The sequence below is a fragment of the Pyrus communis genome, chromosome 15, assembly GCF_963583255.1.
Source record: "Pyrus communis chromosome 15, drPyrComm1.1, whole genome shotgun sequence".
Classification (NCBI taxonomy): domain Eukaryota; kingdom Viridiplantae; phylum Streptophyta; class Magnoliopsida; order Rosales; family Rosaceae; genus Pyrus; species Pyrus communis.
Window position 1 is genome coordinate 15,543,807 of NC_084817.1, and position 15,032 is coordinate 15,558,838.

The 15,032-nt window shown below is 37.9% G+C and overlaps 1 non-coding gene across 1 annotated transcript; it reads left to right on the plus strand.

Moving 5' to 3' along the window:
• The first annotated feature begins 647 nt into the window (after positions 1-647).
• Positions 648-752, plus strand: LOC137718903 (small nucleolar RNA R71). Its single transcript, XR_011065982.1, has one exon. It is a non-coding gene; the product is annotated as a small nucleolar RNA R71 (small nucleolar RNA).
• The last annotated feature ends 14,280 nt before the right edge of the window (positions 753-15,032 follow it).

The following is a 15,032-nucleotide window of genomic DNA, read 5'->3' on the forward strand; positions in this document are numbered from 1 at the left end:
TGTTTTGTTGCATCAAAACTTGCCTTAGTATGATCTGCCAATTTTTCAATTGCGACTTCCCAAGAAGGTTTAGCTTGAGCATCAGGTTGTTGTATTTGTTGTTGAAACTGTGGTTTAACCTGTTGATCTCTATTCCACTTGAAATTTGGGTGATCTCTCCACCCGGGGTTGTAAAAATTTGAGTACGGATCATTTCTAGGCCTTTGATAATTATTGAATGCGTTAATCTGCTCTGTAACATGCTCCGGGTATGCGTCCCTATGTGGGCAACCCATAAAATCATGTGTTGTAATGCCACAAATGGTACAGACGGCTGTAGTAGGTTGCTGGACAGCAACCTGCTGCATAGGTGCTGCCATTCTTTGTAAAAGCATGTCAAATTTTGCATCAAAATTTTCTAACTTCTTCTCCATCTTTTCTATTTGTGCAGATACATGAGGTGAACCACTAGACATCTCAAAAACACCCCTGGTCTGAGGTATATCAATTGCCCATTGTTGAGATTCTGTCGCCATGTTCTCAAACAATTGATACGCTTGCAGTGCATTTTTGTCTGAATACGTTCCTCCACAAGAAGCATTAACAAGAGTCTTAGTAGTCAAATTCAGCCCTCTGTAAAATAAATTCATTTGAGTGTCACCATTAATGCCTGAATGTGGACATTTCCTGAGTAGATCCTTGTAACGTTCCCATGCTTCATGAATTGCTTCATTAGGTTTCTGAGCAAATGTTAAAATTTGAGTACTCATATCAAGTGTTTTTGAAGCTGGGTAGTATTTGCTTAAAAATGCAGCACTAAGTTGGTTCCACGAAGTAATGCTTCCAGATGGAAGTGTGAGTAACCATCTCCTTGCACCATCCTTCAAAGTGTACGGAAAAATTCTGAGTTTGATAGATTCTGCTGAAAATCCTCTCACCAAAATGTTTTTGCATCCCATTAGAAATTCAGTTAGATGCATGTTAGGATCATCTGTTGATAAACCATGAAATGAAGGTAGAATCTCCAACATATGATGTCGTATCTCAAACGTAGACCCATCTTCAACTTCAGGATAGGTAATGCAGCTTGGCATCTCTGTGGCATGAGCAGCCAGAGATTCCCTCAATGGTTGTCCCGCTGTTGGTAGAACAAATGCCATAGCTTCCTCGCTGTCCAAAACCCCAGTAAACCGATTATGCAAAATTGTTCCTTGCAGTGAAGGTTCACACTGTAGATTCTGCTTTCTAAGTCTCTGTCTGGCAGTACGATCAGGTTCTGGATCAAAATCTGCAATTTGCTGTTTGTGTGATCTGGTACAGACCATGCACAATCTGCAGAGAATAAAAATAAAAAAAATGAAAATTAAATTTTTTTTTTTTTTTTAATTATATACGGGAATAATTAATTGAGAATATGATAGACAAAAATCTATTTAAAATCAATCCCCGGCAGCGGCGCCAATTTCTTGATAGGATTTTTACCACCTGCATAAAAGGGTTAAAAACACCTAAAATACTTGCAAGAGAAACAAGGTTATTGTAGTATAATTGGCTCAAGCAAGGTCGTTCTCCACAAGGATTAATTTAAAGAGATCAAAGCAAAATCAATTCTCAACTAATTAATTAAAACAAAGTTTTTCTTTTGAAAGAGGTGATTTAATGACCTAAACTAAGAAAAACGAATTTAATTAAAAAGATTACTTAAAAACCACAACTTTAAAGAAAGATACGGGGAACAATTTTTAGGATTCAAAGATGAGAAAAGTACTAGGGTTCCGCCGTCACCCTAACAATCTTATGTAGCTTTTCTAAATTACTTACGAACCATACATGTATGTTTTGAAAGTTAGGTTTTCCTAGAGTATATCCTACTTGGAACCTCCAACATAGAACGTATATCTAACATGCAACCCGTCCGTGGTGTTCAGATCGAATGTGAACATGCAAGACTCATTAAGTTTTATGAAAACCTTTTTTAAAAAAACATATAACCCTTAAAACGTGTCGTCCATCCTAAGAGGTTACACATATTAACCACAAGAAGCTTTAGTCAATTTTAGGGACAATCCTCCGCCAAAATTGCATCAAATAACTTTTCCAAATATCCTGATGGTCGCGAATCACTAAGACAAATAGATAGTTTAAAGCACAGTGATTAACATTCCAAAACCTGCATGCATAAATTCATAAGCAAAATAAAAAGAGACTACATATTCTTGCTAAGGATCATGGCCTTGCCCTAGCAAAAAGAATTAGTTACGCATATTCATACTAAAAATCATAGTGTTTATTGAAATAGAAAAAGAATGAAAACACCTTGTAGAATAAAATCTGAAAATCTCTAAACTTTGCCCAAAATCTTCTCTCCAAAAGTTGCATAAAAGAAAAGCCTCCCAACAATGAGAACGGCCAAGCCCTTTTAATATCTCCCTCAAAGCTAAAACAAAAACCCTAACCCTAAAGTATTTTATTCCCACTAAGAAACTAAATAATAATAAAATAAAATAGAAAATAAATTCCTAATTAAACTAGGAAAAGCTGCACAGAAACTGTTCAGCCACGTTTTAGCCTCAAATCTCCTCCAAATCCGGCCCAAGATAGCTTGTTTTAAAGATAAGAACATTCTGAACACATCTCCAGAAGGCCACAAACTCATCCGAGGTCATCTTGGGCTCCAAAAATGCAATTCAAGCCCGAAACGTCACTATTCCAGCACTGCACATTGCTCCTTTATTTTATTGCCAGAAAATCATCGCTTGGATATTTTGACACAATCAAGCTAAGTGACTCACGAACGTCCTCCAATTGGAATTACTCCAAAATTCGTCCATTTGACCATCTTTTGCTCCAGAGGAAGTCGAAAATCCTATATTGGAAATATAATTCAAAGTATCAAAATTCTTCCAAATTATTAACCAAAATATACTAAGAATAGGGTTAAATATATAATATAAAATATACTCATCAGAAACCTCGACCAATTTGGACTTCTTACTTGAAGACGCCATGAGAAACGATTCAAAAGGTATAAAGGATTTTGAAATAGGTATGGATAAAAGTTGAAGCCTTTTTTGACAATGAAAATTTATAGTAGATGAGAGAAGTAAGATCCGAGTATATATAGACATCATTTTATGGAGTCCTCTAACCATTGAATTTAGATTGACTTGTCTCGAGCTCAATCGATCTGACAACTGGCATAAACAAAAGATATCGAAGATGATTTTTCATTTCTTGTGCATAAACGTCGGACGCAACACTTCATCATTGTGAACTTTATGGCACACTACACGAAGGTACACGTCTGAATCTAAAACAATGTCACATCAGTGTTAAAGGTCACCTCGTATTCATGAAGATTAAATGGTTCGTATTCCAACTTATTTCGAAAGGCATGGTCTTTGTTAACAATCCATCCTCAAGGGGAAAAAGTTGCCTCTCAGACGGATAGTTAAGGGTGGTGGGACCATGATTTTCTAGGGCCGGAGTAAGGCTGATCTGAATACTATTACCTCATAAGTCCGGTCATGGACTCACTAGCTTCAGGCAAAGTTATATCAGACAGAGCAGGGTGCCACCATCACTCTACTCGGGGCACTAGGCAGAGTCTTAGTGACTTTGCTGGATGACCATGCTTGTTCCGCAAGACACACGATTTGATTCGGATATGGAGGTAATCAGATCTTACAAGTCTTGGAGTCTCTACAATCTAGGAATAAACGTGCACTGCAAGTAATCACAACTTCAAGAAAATGCAATATCTACTTACTAGATATCCTCTAGGATTCTCCTGGCTTAGAATGAAGATACTATCCTAAAAAGGTCTCTCTCCCACGGTATAAATACACCCATATATTGTTCATCTACGGTAAAGCAATCTATTCACTTGACTTCTCTTGTCCACTGCTTGAGTCTAAAAATCATTCACTAACTTGACCATTGGAGAGGCTTTGACCGACACACCCCCTCCGGCCTAAGGTCTACTTATAATTGTTTTACTGTTTTGTAGGTTGCTCAAGTTTACTCAGATTTATGCTAAACAACAATGGGCAATAATGTAATTTAACACAAACTAATTTTGATGTTTTTGTTAAGCCTCACCCAAATGTGATCCTAGCATATCTCTAATATTGGAAATAAAAATTAAAAATTAAAACCTCTCTCTCTACTAGGGATGACAATTCAACCCGTTAAACTCGATAACCATGGGTAAGCCCTCGAATGGGGTGGATCTTGGGATGAAAATTCAAGTATTTTTCGGATATAGGAAAATATCGTGAATATTATTAATATAATATATTATATTCACAAGTATTGAAATTATTTGATAATTTGTTTCATCTTTCTCACATAATGATGGTTGTATTATTTTTTTTTTGTCATTTCTTTCCTTTTTTATGGGACCAAGTTGCCTAAATTTGCTATGATATTTGGCTTATTATGAACACTCTCTATAAATTATTGTTATGTTTTTGATGATTTGGATGTGGATATTTAATGATGAAGTTAGTATTTGGATAGTTAATGAAGGAATTAGTATCTATTAATTATAATGTATCAGTTAAACAAATATTTTTTTTGCATTGACGAAGATGTATATAGCAGTTAACCGATGGAGAATCCGTTAATCGATGGGTATGGTTATGGATAAGCCCCGAAGGTTAATTTGCGGTTATAAATATGGTCAATATTCGTGGTTATGAGGATGGATATGACATTTTCATCCCCAAACTAAATTGTTGTCATCCCTACTCCCCACTTCCACGTTCTCTCTCTCTCTCTCTCTCTCTCTCTCTCTCTCTCTCTCTCTCTCTCTCTCTCCCTCCTTCCATTTTAAAAACAAAAATAAAAAGTATTTACACACAAAGTGTATGTACATTTGCTAGTATCCAATTAAAGCATGTACATGCCTGATAGGAGCATATTCATGCGACTTAAATGGCTTGTTCTCGTGCATTTACGTTATGTTTCTCTCGTTATTTTAGTCCTTTATGCTTCTTTTGTGTGTTTTTAGGTTCTAAGGGCCTAGGGAGCAAGAAAGTGCATTTTGAGGCCATTTGGAGCATTTTTGGGCATGGATTGGATAGCTTATCCATGGAGCCAAGAGGATGGACGAATTTGAAGGCCTTGTATGCACTTGAAGACACAAAACAATGGCCCTAACCCAATTACATTCACCTTGCCTTGGGCTTAACACAAACACCATTCCTTGCCATGCAAGGGGGAGCAATTTGGGTCCATTTCATGTACTTAAACTCTAGCCCAATCCACAATCACTTCAAAGCCATGCAAAACCTTTCAACACCCTTTAATCATCCCCCTTTAAGTTATGATTTTATTTCCTAACCCTACATGCATTATTTATTAGTATCTTTACAAGACATTATCATTGCATAACATTCCATTTCCACCTCTTTCCAACCTAATTCACATGCATATCAACCCTACAAGCATTCCCATCATAATTCCACCACCAATTCAGCCACAAAACATTATCATTGCACCACATTCAACCACTCCACATCCCTCACCAAGAAATCATTCAACACATGCATCCATAATCAGTTTTTCCAACCTTTGCCGTGGCCTACATTCACATGCATTTCCAGCATTCCTTTCACATGCATTTTGGCAGATTTCACATCCATTCCACATGCATTTCCACCCTTACAAGATTCTAATCATTCATCCACCTCACAACCACCAGAAAACCTCTCAAAACCGTGCATTATCCCTTTCATTTCTGTCAAAGCATATGCATTCACCACCCTTTAAGCACATGCATAAAACAGCCACATGCATCTCGCATCACCATTTCAGATTTCCACCAAGTTCCTAGTTGTCATGTTCCCTCCTCTTCACCTATAAATAAGCATCCACACCTCAATTCATACACTTACTCTTCCATACACATTTTCAGTTACAAACACCAAGCAACAAGCCCATTCCATTGCCGTGAGTCCCACTTCATTTTCTGCATATTTTCTCTTCACTCTTCCATCTCCAACCACTCCCTACTCCATTCCACATACACCTAAAGCCCTTAACATCTCCTTAGACCTTGTGACACAACGAAGAGGAAGAGAAGAGTGCCTAAACGTTCATACAATTCAAGTTTGAGTTGTTGGAATGTTTGGGTGTTTCTTTGATTTCAAAGTTATAATTTAATTCTCTTTGTTTTGTACGTATGACGAATGGAAGATAAGAGTGCCTAAACGTTCATACAATTCAAGTTTGAGTTGTTGGAATGTTTAGGTGTTTCTTTGATTTCAAAGTTATGAGGAACTAAACCCCCTTTAGCTAGGGGGTGATTCGAAACTATGTTTATATTTGCAATTTGAATTGATTACGTTTGGTTGGAATTTCATAAGTTGTGGATTCAATTCGTTTAACTGTTTGATTGATAACTTATTTATGTATGTTCATTGAGATTGCAAGCTTAATTTTCATGCATAAATATGACGCTAGAATATAAGTGAATTTCACCTAATCGTTATGAACTTATATTCACAAGTAGTGGAGGTTGCTTATAAACAATCGCGTTAAACGAATTCTTGGCATAAGTTTCATGCGTATTCCATAGTAACGAATGCCTCGTCGATGTTTATGATTTCCGTTGAACTTAATGATCTTTGTTGAATGTCTCTATCATGCGTATTCCATAGTTAGGGACTTTGATTAAGAATAATTTGGTTGTAATGCGTATTCCATTCAATCCAACGAATTTAGGGAAATCTGAAAGTTAATCTAAGCGGATCTAATTAACTTGGAGCATTGAGTTTCACAACTTATCGAAAGACCAACTGAGAATCAATTTTGTTTGCAAGTGTAACATGTGTGGAGAAGAACCCCTTGGCTATTCCATCATCCATATTTTTATCACATTCATATTTACATTTTGCCTTTAATTATATTCTGTCTTTTTAATTTAATATCGTCCAACCACAATTCCCCCCCCCTTATTTTGTTAAGTCTTATTCATTTGATTTGTCTTATTTTATGTTTTTGAGTATTTGGAGTCTTTTAAACTTGTTTTGATTCTTTTAGTTTGTCTTACTGTTTTAAAAGTTAGTTTTTATGTTTTTAAGTCAATTTAGAAGGTTTTAGCAAGCCCTCCTAATCCCCGGTCTAGAACGATCCCTCACTTATCCATTCTACTACAATTGTCAAACGAGGGTTTAATTTGAGTGCGCGTATAAATTTACGCATCAATGCCTACATTGAAAATGAAAACACTCAACAAAGTTACAAACAAATATAAATGAACTGTTTAAATCAATCTAAATATGTTGCCCCATTAATGAAAGTGAGTGAATTCCAAACTAACATTGCCATTCTGTTAAGGAAGAATAAATAAGTATTAATGACAATACATTATGTCGATAATTAAATAAAAGATGCAGGTAAGGGATGGGGAGAGAGTTGGGACTTATTGGATGAGAGTTGGGAGACATTTGTTTTGGTCTCATTTGGTATTTAAGTTTGGATTGAAAAAATGTACTTTTAATTGTTGAATGAAGAAATATAAAAGAAATTGTGTCCAACTTAAAAGTGAAAGATGGAATGTTGCCGTAAAAAGAAAGATAGATTACTTATTAATAAAGTTAGGTTTATGAGTTATCTATTTTAATTGAATCTTAAAGACCAAATGAGGTTTAGGGTTTTACTTTTTGGGTGGAAAACAATGAGGTTTAGGGTTTGACAAAGCATTTTAAAGCATATTCCAATGAGATGGATTGGATTGGCAACCCTCACCTACTAAAATTGACAACGATTTCAAATATTTTTTTTAATTGAGAATTAAATGCACTTTATTGATTTTATTATTGTTCTTTATTTTAAAATTTTGATCATAACAGTTTAAAGTAATAAATTAATAATTTATTTTGATATATTGGATGGAGAAAAAACTTTTAAGATGTCAAAATGTCATATAAATTGTGAAATACAAAGAGGTCTAGGTACAACTTTGTTTATTTAAAATGAAAAACCTGGGCAATCCCAATATACGAGGAAATGGGCTGAAACCATTAAACTACAAAAGCACTTATGGCAAACACTTGGGTAATGGATCCAATGTAACATCTCTTCAATCAATATAGTAAGAGCAATGCTAAGAAGACTAAATCTGCAGAGAAAATTTATAAATTAAATAATATGAAAGTTGATAATTGGATTATTACTTAAGTGTTGGTAAATGTACTCATTTTCTATTGGTGACACGTCATTTAATTGACAAATTTTGTCTCCCTAACATTAAGGTTGGGGCAAATGAAATCGAAGTTTTATCACTTTAATTCGATTATTTTTGCCATCCGTCAACAAACACTTTAATTTGGTAGACGTCAATTTCTCAGTGGACAATTTAAAATTGGGTTTATGTTGTAGGCCTATTTGATTGAACGATCTAGGGTTTAGAGAGAGAGAGAGGGGTTCGACAATATTAAGAGAGAAGAGAGATTGATTTAATTGTGAGGCATGTTTGATTTACCCCATTGTGCCTTCATTTATAGTGGTAGAAAGGGTAAAAGCTTTCCCTTTAGAATTACAACATTTAATAGGCAATCTAATCCTAATAGGAATATATAATACTTTCCTAGATTCCCTAGGATTTACACAATCACATTCCTATTCTAAATATGACTGCAACACTCCCCCTTGAGTGTGTAAATACTCAACAAACCACCGCATCAGATCTTTAGCAGATAAGGTAGAATAGTTGATGAAGTCATCGGCACAACGGGTGATCGCGAGTCTCAAATTTACTTTGAAGTATGCATTTGTAAAAAATCACAAAAACCTTGCTATGGTAAAATCGAAGGAATGGGGAAAACCCATAGAGTAAGGAGAAAAGTAAGAAAATATGCATAATGTCTACAACGCTCATCAAACTGGACAAAGGTAGTGAACTGAACGGAGTATGATCATCTTGGGATGGGTGCCTTATTAAAACCTAGTTAGGTAGCAAAAACCCAGTGGGAAAAATGCTCCTAATCGTAAAGAAAAAGAGTACATTAAGATCATGTGAGTATGTTTCAAGATACTCCCCCTGATTTTGACATAACTTCTAAATAAAAGAACTACAAGCGATTCAACTCAGATAATTTACGCATATCGATTCCTTGGACGAGCTTCTGAAATGTAGACTTGGGCAATGACTTGGTAAAGAGATTGGCCAAGTTTTCTTGGGAACGAATTTGCTTGACTTCAATGTTCTGATGTTGCTGTTACTGGTGTGAGTAAAAGAACTTCAGCGTTATATGCTTGGTGTTGTCTCCCTTGATGTATCCCTTCTTCAGCTGCTCGATACATGCTGCATTGTCTTCAAAGATCGTCGTAGGAAGGTCAACGACTGATGTAATACCACTAGTGTTTTGAATATGTCCCATAACTTCTTTCAGCAAAAAACACTTACGCGATGTTTCATGCAGGGCGAGAATCTCAGCATGGTTAGACGAAGTCGCAACTAGCATTTACTCGGTAGACCTCTAAGATATAGCAGTGTCTCCAACGGTAAAGACATAGCCCATTTGAGAACGTGCTTCATGTAGGTCAGACAGATATCCAGCATCTGCGTAACCAACAAGGCGAGAATTAATCTAAAAGCTATAGAGGGCGGCAACACTTGGAGATTCGTAGGTATAGAACAATCTCAAATCCGTAGTACCTTTGAGGTAGCGGAAAATTTCTTTAGCACCATTCCAGTGTCTGCGTGTGGGCGCATTGCTGTATCTAGCCAATAGATTCATAGCAAATGAGATGTCGGGTCTAGTGCATTGAGCCAAGTACAATAAAGCCCCAATTGCACTTAGGTAAGCAACTTTGGGTTCCAAAATCTCTTCCTCATCCTCATTTGGACAAAAGAGATCTCGTTTAGCATCTAGAGTTCGAACGACCATGGGTGTACTCAAAGGCTTCGCTATATCCTCACTAAAACGACGCAACACCTTCTGGGTGTAGTTCGATTGATGTATTAGGATTCCATTCGAACAATGCTCAATCTCCAGGCCGAGACAGTATCGAGTTTTCCCAAGATCCTTCATCTTAAATTTCGATTTCAGGTCTACAACAATTTCCTCAAGCTCTGCGGGAGTCCCAGTGAGATTCATGTCATCGACATAAACTGCAACGATTGCAAATCCGGAATGTGACTTTTTTATTAACACGCATGGGCATAGTTTGTTGTTCACGTAACCCTGACTTGTTAAATATTCATTCAGACGGTTATACCACATCCGCCCAGATTGTTTTAATCCGTAGAGTGACCTCCTTAACCTAATTGAGAGAGTGTTCCGTGGTCTAAAACTATTTGAACCAGTTAGTGGAAGTCCTTCTGGAACTTTCATATAGATTTCCATATCTAGATCCCCGTAGAGATACGCGGTTACCACGTCCATAAGCTGCATATTCAGTTTTTCGGAAACTACCAAATTGATTAGGTAGCGGAACATTATAACATCCATTATGGGGGAATACGTCTCCTCCTAATCAATTCCTAGGCGTTAAGAGAAGCCTTGCGCTATGAGGCGTGCTTTGTATCGCACTATTTCATTCTTCTCATTACGCTTCCTTACAAAAACCCATTTGTAGCCAATAGGCTTTACACGTGGTGGTGTAGGAATGATAAGTCCAAACACTTTACGTTTCGCGAGCAAATCGAGTTCAACCTGGATTGCTTATTTCCAGTTTGACCAATCGGCTTTACGTCGGCATTAATCAACGAAACATGGTTCAATGTGATCGCTAAGTATGATGTCAGTAGCTACTGAGTACGCGAATGCATCGTCGACGATAATCTCATTCCTATTCCAAACCTCATCCAATACTGTGTAGTGTACCGAAATCTCACGATTCTCGGGAGGCCGGCATGTTTCGTTTGAAGCATCACCGTAATCTAGAATAACCTAATGTGTTGGAATGAATGGGTGAGCGATGGTCGGATTCAAACTAGGGTCACTAGTTGGTGCCATTTTCCTTTTCCGAGGTTGTGAATCCTTTGAACCAAAGGGTCTACCACGCTTTAGGGTCGAAGTAAATGATTGGTTAGCCGTCAATATACCTTGTCGTGTGGAGGGTGCGGCTCCCCACTTTCGGGGAAGGTCCAACCTTCCCAGACGGGCAGTTGACGTACGTGGGGTACATTTATCCTTGTAGGTGTGTTTGCAGCGGGTATATGTGATAGTTACCTTAGCTAGATCATTAAAAGCATCAGGCATGCTTTGAGCAATGCTCTGAAGATCGATAATTCATCGCACCTCAGTTTCAGACTGGGCAGTGCGGGGATCTAAATGAGACATAGTGGGAGCATACCACGATGATTCGCGGCGTTCTCCGAGAACGTTAGCATGCTTATCTCCCCCTAACGACGGGAAGACTGTCTCATAAAAGTGACAATCCGCAAAACGTGCGGTAAATAGTTCTCTATCATAACCGATAGAGATTCCCATTTTTCTCTAAGAACCCATTTTGGTACGTAGTGGCGACGCTATTGGCACATAAATGGTGCACCCAAACACCCATAAATGCGAGATGCCATGCTCGTATCTAGTGACCAACTGTAACGGTGAATGTGGTTGGGTAGCGGTGGGCCTCAGGCGGACCAACATAGTTGCGTGCAATATTGTATAACTTTAGGCAGATACCTGCAGTTTGGTTCGTATAACCAAAGTCCGAGCTATTAATTGAAGGCGCTTTATGAAAGCTTCTGCTAGGCCGTTTTGGGTGTGAACATGGGGCATATGATGTTCCACATCAATCCTAATGACATGCAATAATCGTCAAAAGTTTGTGACGTAAACTTTCTAGCGTTATCCAGTCGAATCAACTTAATCGGATAATCAGGGTGGTGAGCCCTTAGCTTAATGATTTGAGCTAGGAGTTTAGCAAACGCGGCGTTGCATGTGGACAACAAGCAAACATGTGACCATCTTGTCGATGCATCAACCAACACCATAAAATATTTAAATGGTCCACAGGTTGGTTGGATAGGTCCACAAATGTCCCCTTCAATCCTCTGAAGAAATTTAGGGGGGGTCTGATGCGAGATTTATATGCACACAAATTAAACCCTCTTTTTGACAATTGTAGTATAAGTATAAGTAGGGATCGTTCTGGACCGGGGATTAGGAGGGATTGTTAATCACTTGGATTTGACTCAAAAACGTAAAACACAATATAAAACACTATACTAGACACAAAGAATGCAAAACTAAACTTTAAATCACTAAGACAAACCAAAGACTCAAAATAGCACAAACACACTCAAATCTGCCTAAAGACCACTTTCTGGGCAGTTTTGAGCACAAACCCAAATTTGGACGAAATTAAGTTGTAACTTGACTCAAGACTCTTAAAAACACAAACTAAATTGATTTCTAACTAATTTGACATTAAAGTAAAGGGGGATTTAGGTTTATACGAAATTAAATTAAATGAACAAATTGCAATTAAAACAGAATGTAAATATGAAATTGATGAAATGGAATGAATGGAAGCTAGCCAAGGGGTTCATCTCCACACATGTTACACTTGCATAATAAAACGATTTCCATTTGCATTTCAATAAACCATGAATTCTCAACACCCCAAGTTAACCGTGATGCACTAATTAACCTTCAAATCTTCCTAACATTATTGAATTGGATGATTGCATACGACAACCCAAAACATTCCCCACAAGTCCCCTACATGATTGCATAATAGAGATACAAGCAAGAATCATTACGCTCTATGAAAATTATAAGTGTTGACGAGGCATTCGTTACTATGATTGCATGAAACTTATGCCAAGAATTCGTTTAACGCGATTGTTTATAAGCAACCTCCACTACTTGTGAATATAAGTTCGTAACTATTAGGTGAAACTCACTTATATTCTAGCGTCATATTCATGCATGAAAATTAAGCGTGCACTCTCAATAAACATACATAAATAAGTTATCAATCAAACAGTTAAACAAATTGAATCCACAACTTATGAAACGCAATTAGAAGTAATGAAATCAAAATGCAAGCATAAACATATATTTCGAATTCCCCCCTAGCCAAGGGGGGTTTAGTTCCTCATACGTATAAAACAAAGAGAATTGAAATTAAACATTGAATTCAAAGGAAAAGAAACACCTAAACATTCAAACAACTCAAACTTGAATTGTATGAACGTTTAGGCCCGCTTCTCTTCCTCTTTGTTGTAGCACAAGGTCTAAGATGAGTTTTGGGGATTATGGACGATGTAGAATGATAGGTTTTGTGGAATGGTGAAGGAAGTGATGGTGTTTGGATTGGTAGGGAAGGCACGGCAACAAGGGGTTTGTTGCTTGGTGAATTTCTGAATGTATGGAAGAATGAATGCTTTTCTTTTAGTGCCTTGCTGCAAAGCCTTATTTATAGGGCTAGGAAAGGTAGGAGACAAGGTAGGACGGCTAGGACAAGGTAGGACGGCTAGGAGACAAGGTAGGACGGCTAGGACAAGGTAGGACTGCTAGGAGACAAGGTAGGACGGCTAGGACAAGGTAGGACGGCTAGGAGACAAGGTAGGACGGCTAGGACAAGGTAGGACAGCTAGGAGACAAGGTAGGATGGCTAGGAGACAAGGTAGGACGGCTAGGACAAGGTAGGACGGCTAGGAGACAAGGTAGGATGGCTAGGAGACAAGGTAGGACGGCTAGGAGACAAGGTAGGAATTAGGCACCATGTGTGAATGGAGACAAGGTAGGAATTAGGCACCATGTGTGAATAGATAAAGCCTTCTAGAAATAAGGTTTTTAGGCCCCCTTGCAGCTCCCTAACTGAATTCAAGCCTTCAAATTCGTCCATCCTCATGCCTCCATGCTTGCACTATCCAATCTTGGCCCAAAAATGCTCTAGAATGCTCCAAATTGCTTCTTTTTGCTTCCTTAGCCATATGAACCTAGAAACACACGAAAATGGCATAAAGGACTAAAATAACTAAAGAAACACAACGTAAATGCATGAGAACAAGCCAATTAAGTCGCATAAATATGCTCCTATCAGGGTCGTGAATAATCTTTGTGTGGGAGGGTTGGATATTCAACTTCCCTAAACAACACGCTTTGCATGATGGAAATCCAACATAGGGATGTAACTGATGTCCGTGAGAAGATTTGAGGATACGGCGCATTATGTCACGTCCAAGATGTCCAAAACGATCATGCCAAAGCAACAAAGTGTCCTGGAACTCAGGCATAGGGCTGGCTATACCGTGGGCTTCTACGCCGCGAATGGTTGTGATGTACAACCCACTCAGCAGACGTTCCAACTTCTCGTGAATATGCTTTTGGCCATATTCGTATGAAATGATACAAAGAAATTCAGAACCATGATCTTCAGTGATTTCAAGATGATATTTCTTATCTCGAATATCTCTAAAACTCAGTAACGTTCTGCCGGAACGTGGATAATAGATTGCCTCCTTAATGGTCAAGATTGTACCATTAGACAACATGATACGTGTCTTTCTATATCCTTCAATCAGGTTGGATGGGCCTGAGAGAGTTGTCAAATGAGCTTTCTTGGGTATTAAGTTAGTAAAATAGTGTCATTCACGTAAGATGGTGTGCGTGGTTGCACTATCTGCCAGACAACTAACTTCCCCACTAGACATACATAGAAATAAATTGATTGAATTGGTCAGATGCAAAAATATAAGTCCATTCATTCAATTAAGCAATTCAAGAGAATAATATCCATTCAAATAACAATCCATAATTCAAAACAAACCAAAACCAAACAAATTATTCCAAATACATAGAAAAGTTGTTCGAAATTAAACCATAAACCTAACAAAAGAGGGGGGTAGGGTCGGCCACTCCTAGTGGGTTCGGCCACTAGGGGTAAAACACCTTAAAAACATGTCTAATTTATTCATCCATAGACGCTGATGCCTCCTAAAAGTTCGATATCTCCATGGATGTAGTTGCATCTTCCGGATGATCTACATGTGGAAAGTTAGACTCATGACATGAATGATACTTGGCAATGGCCTCAGGGGAAGCTCTGCATATGCGTGACCAATGATCATTGGATCCACATCG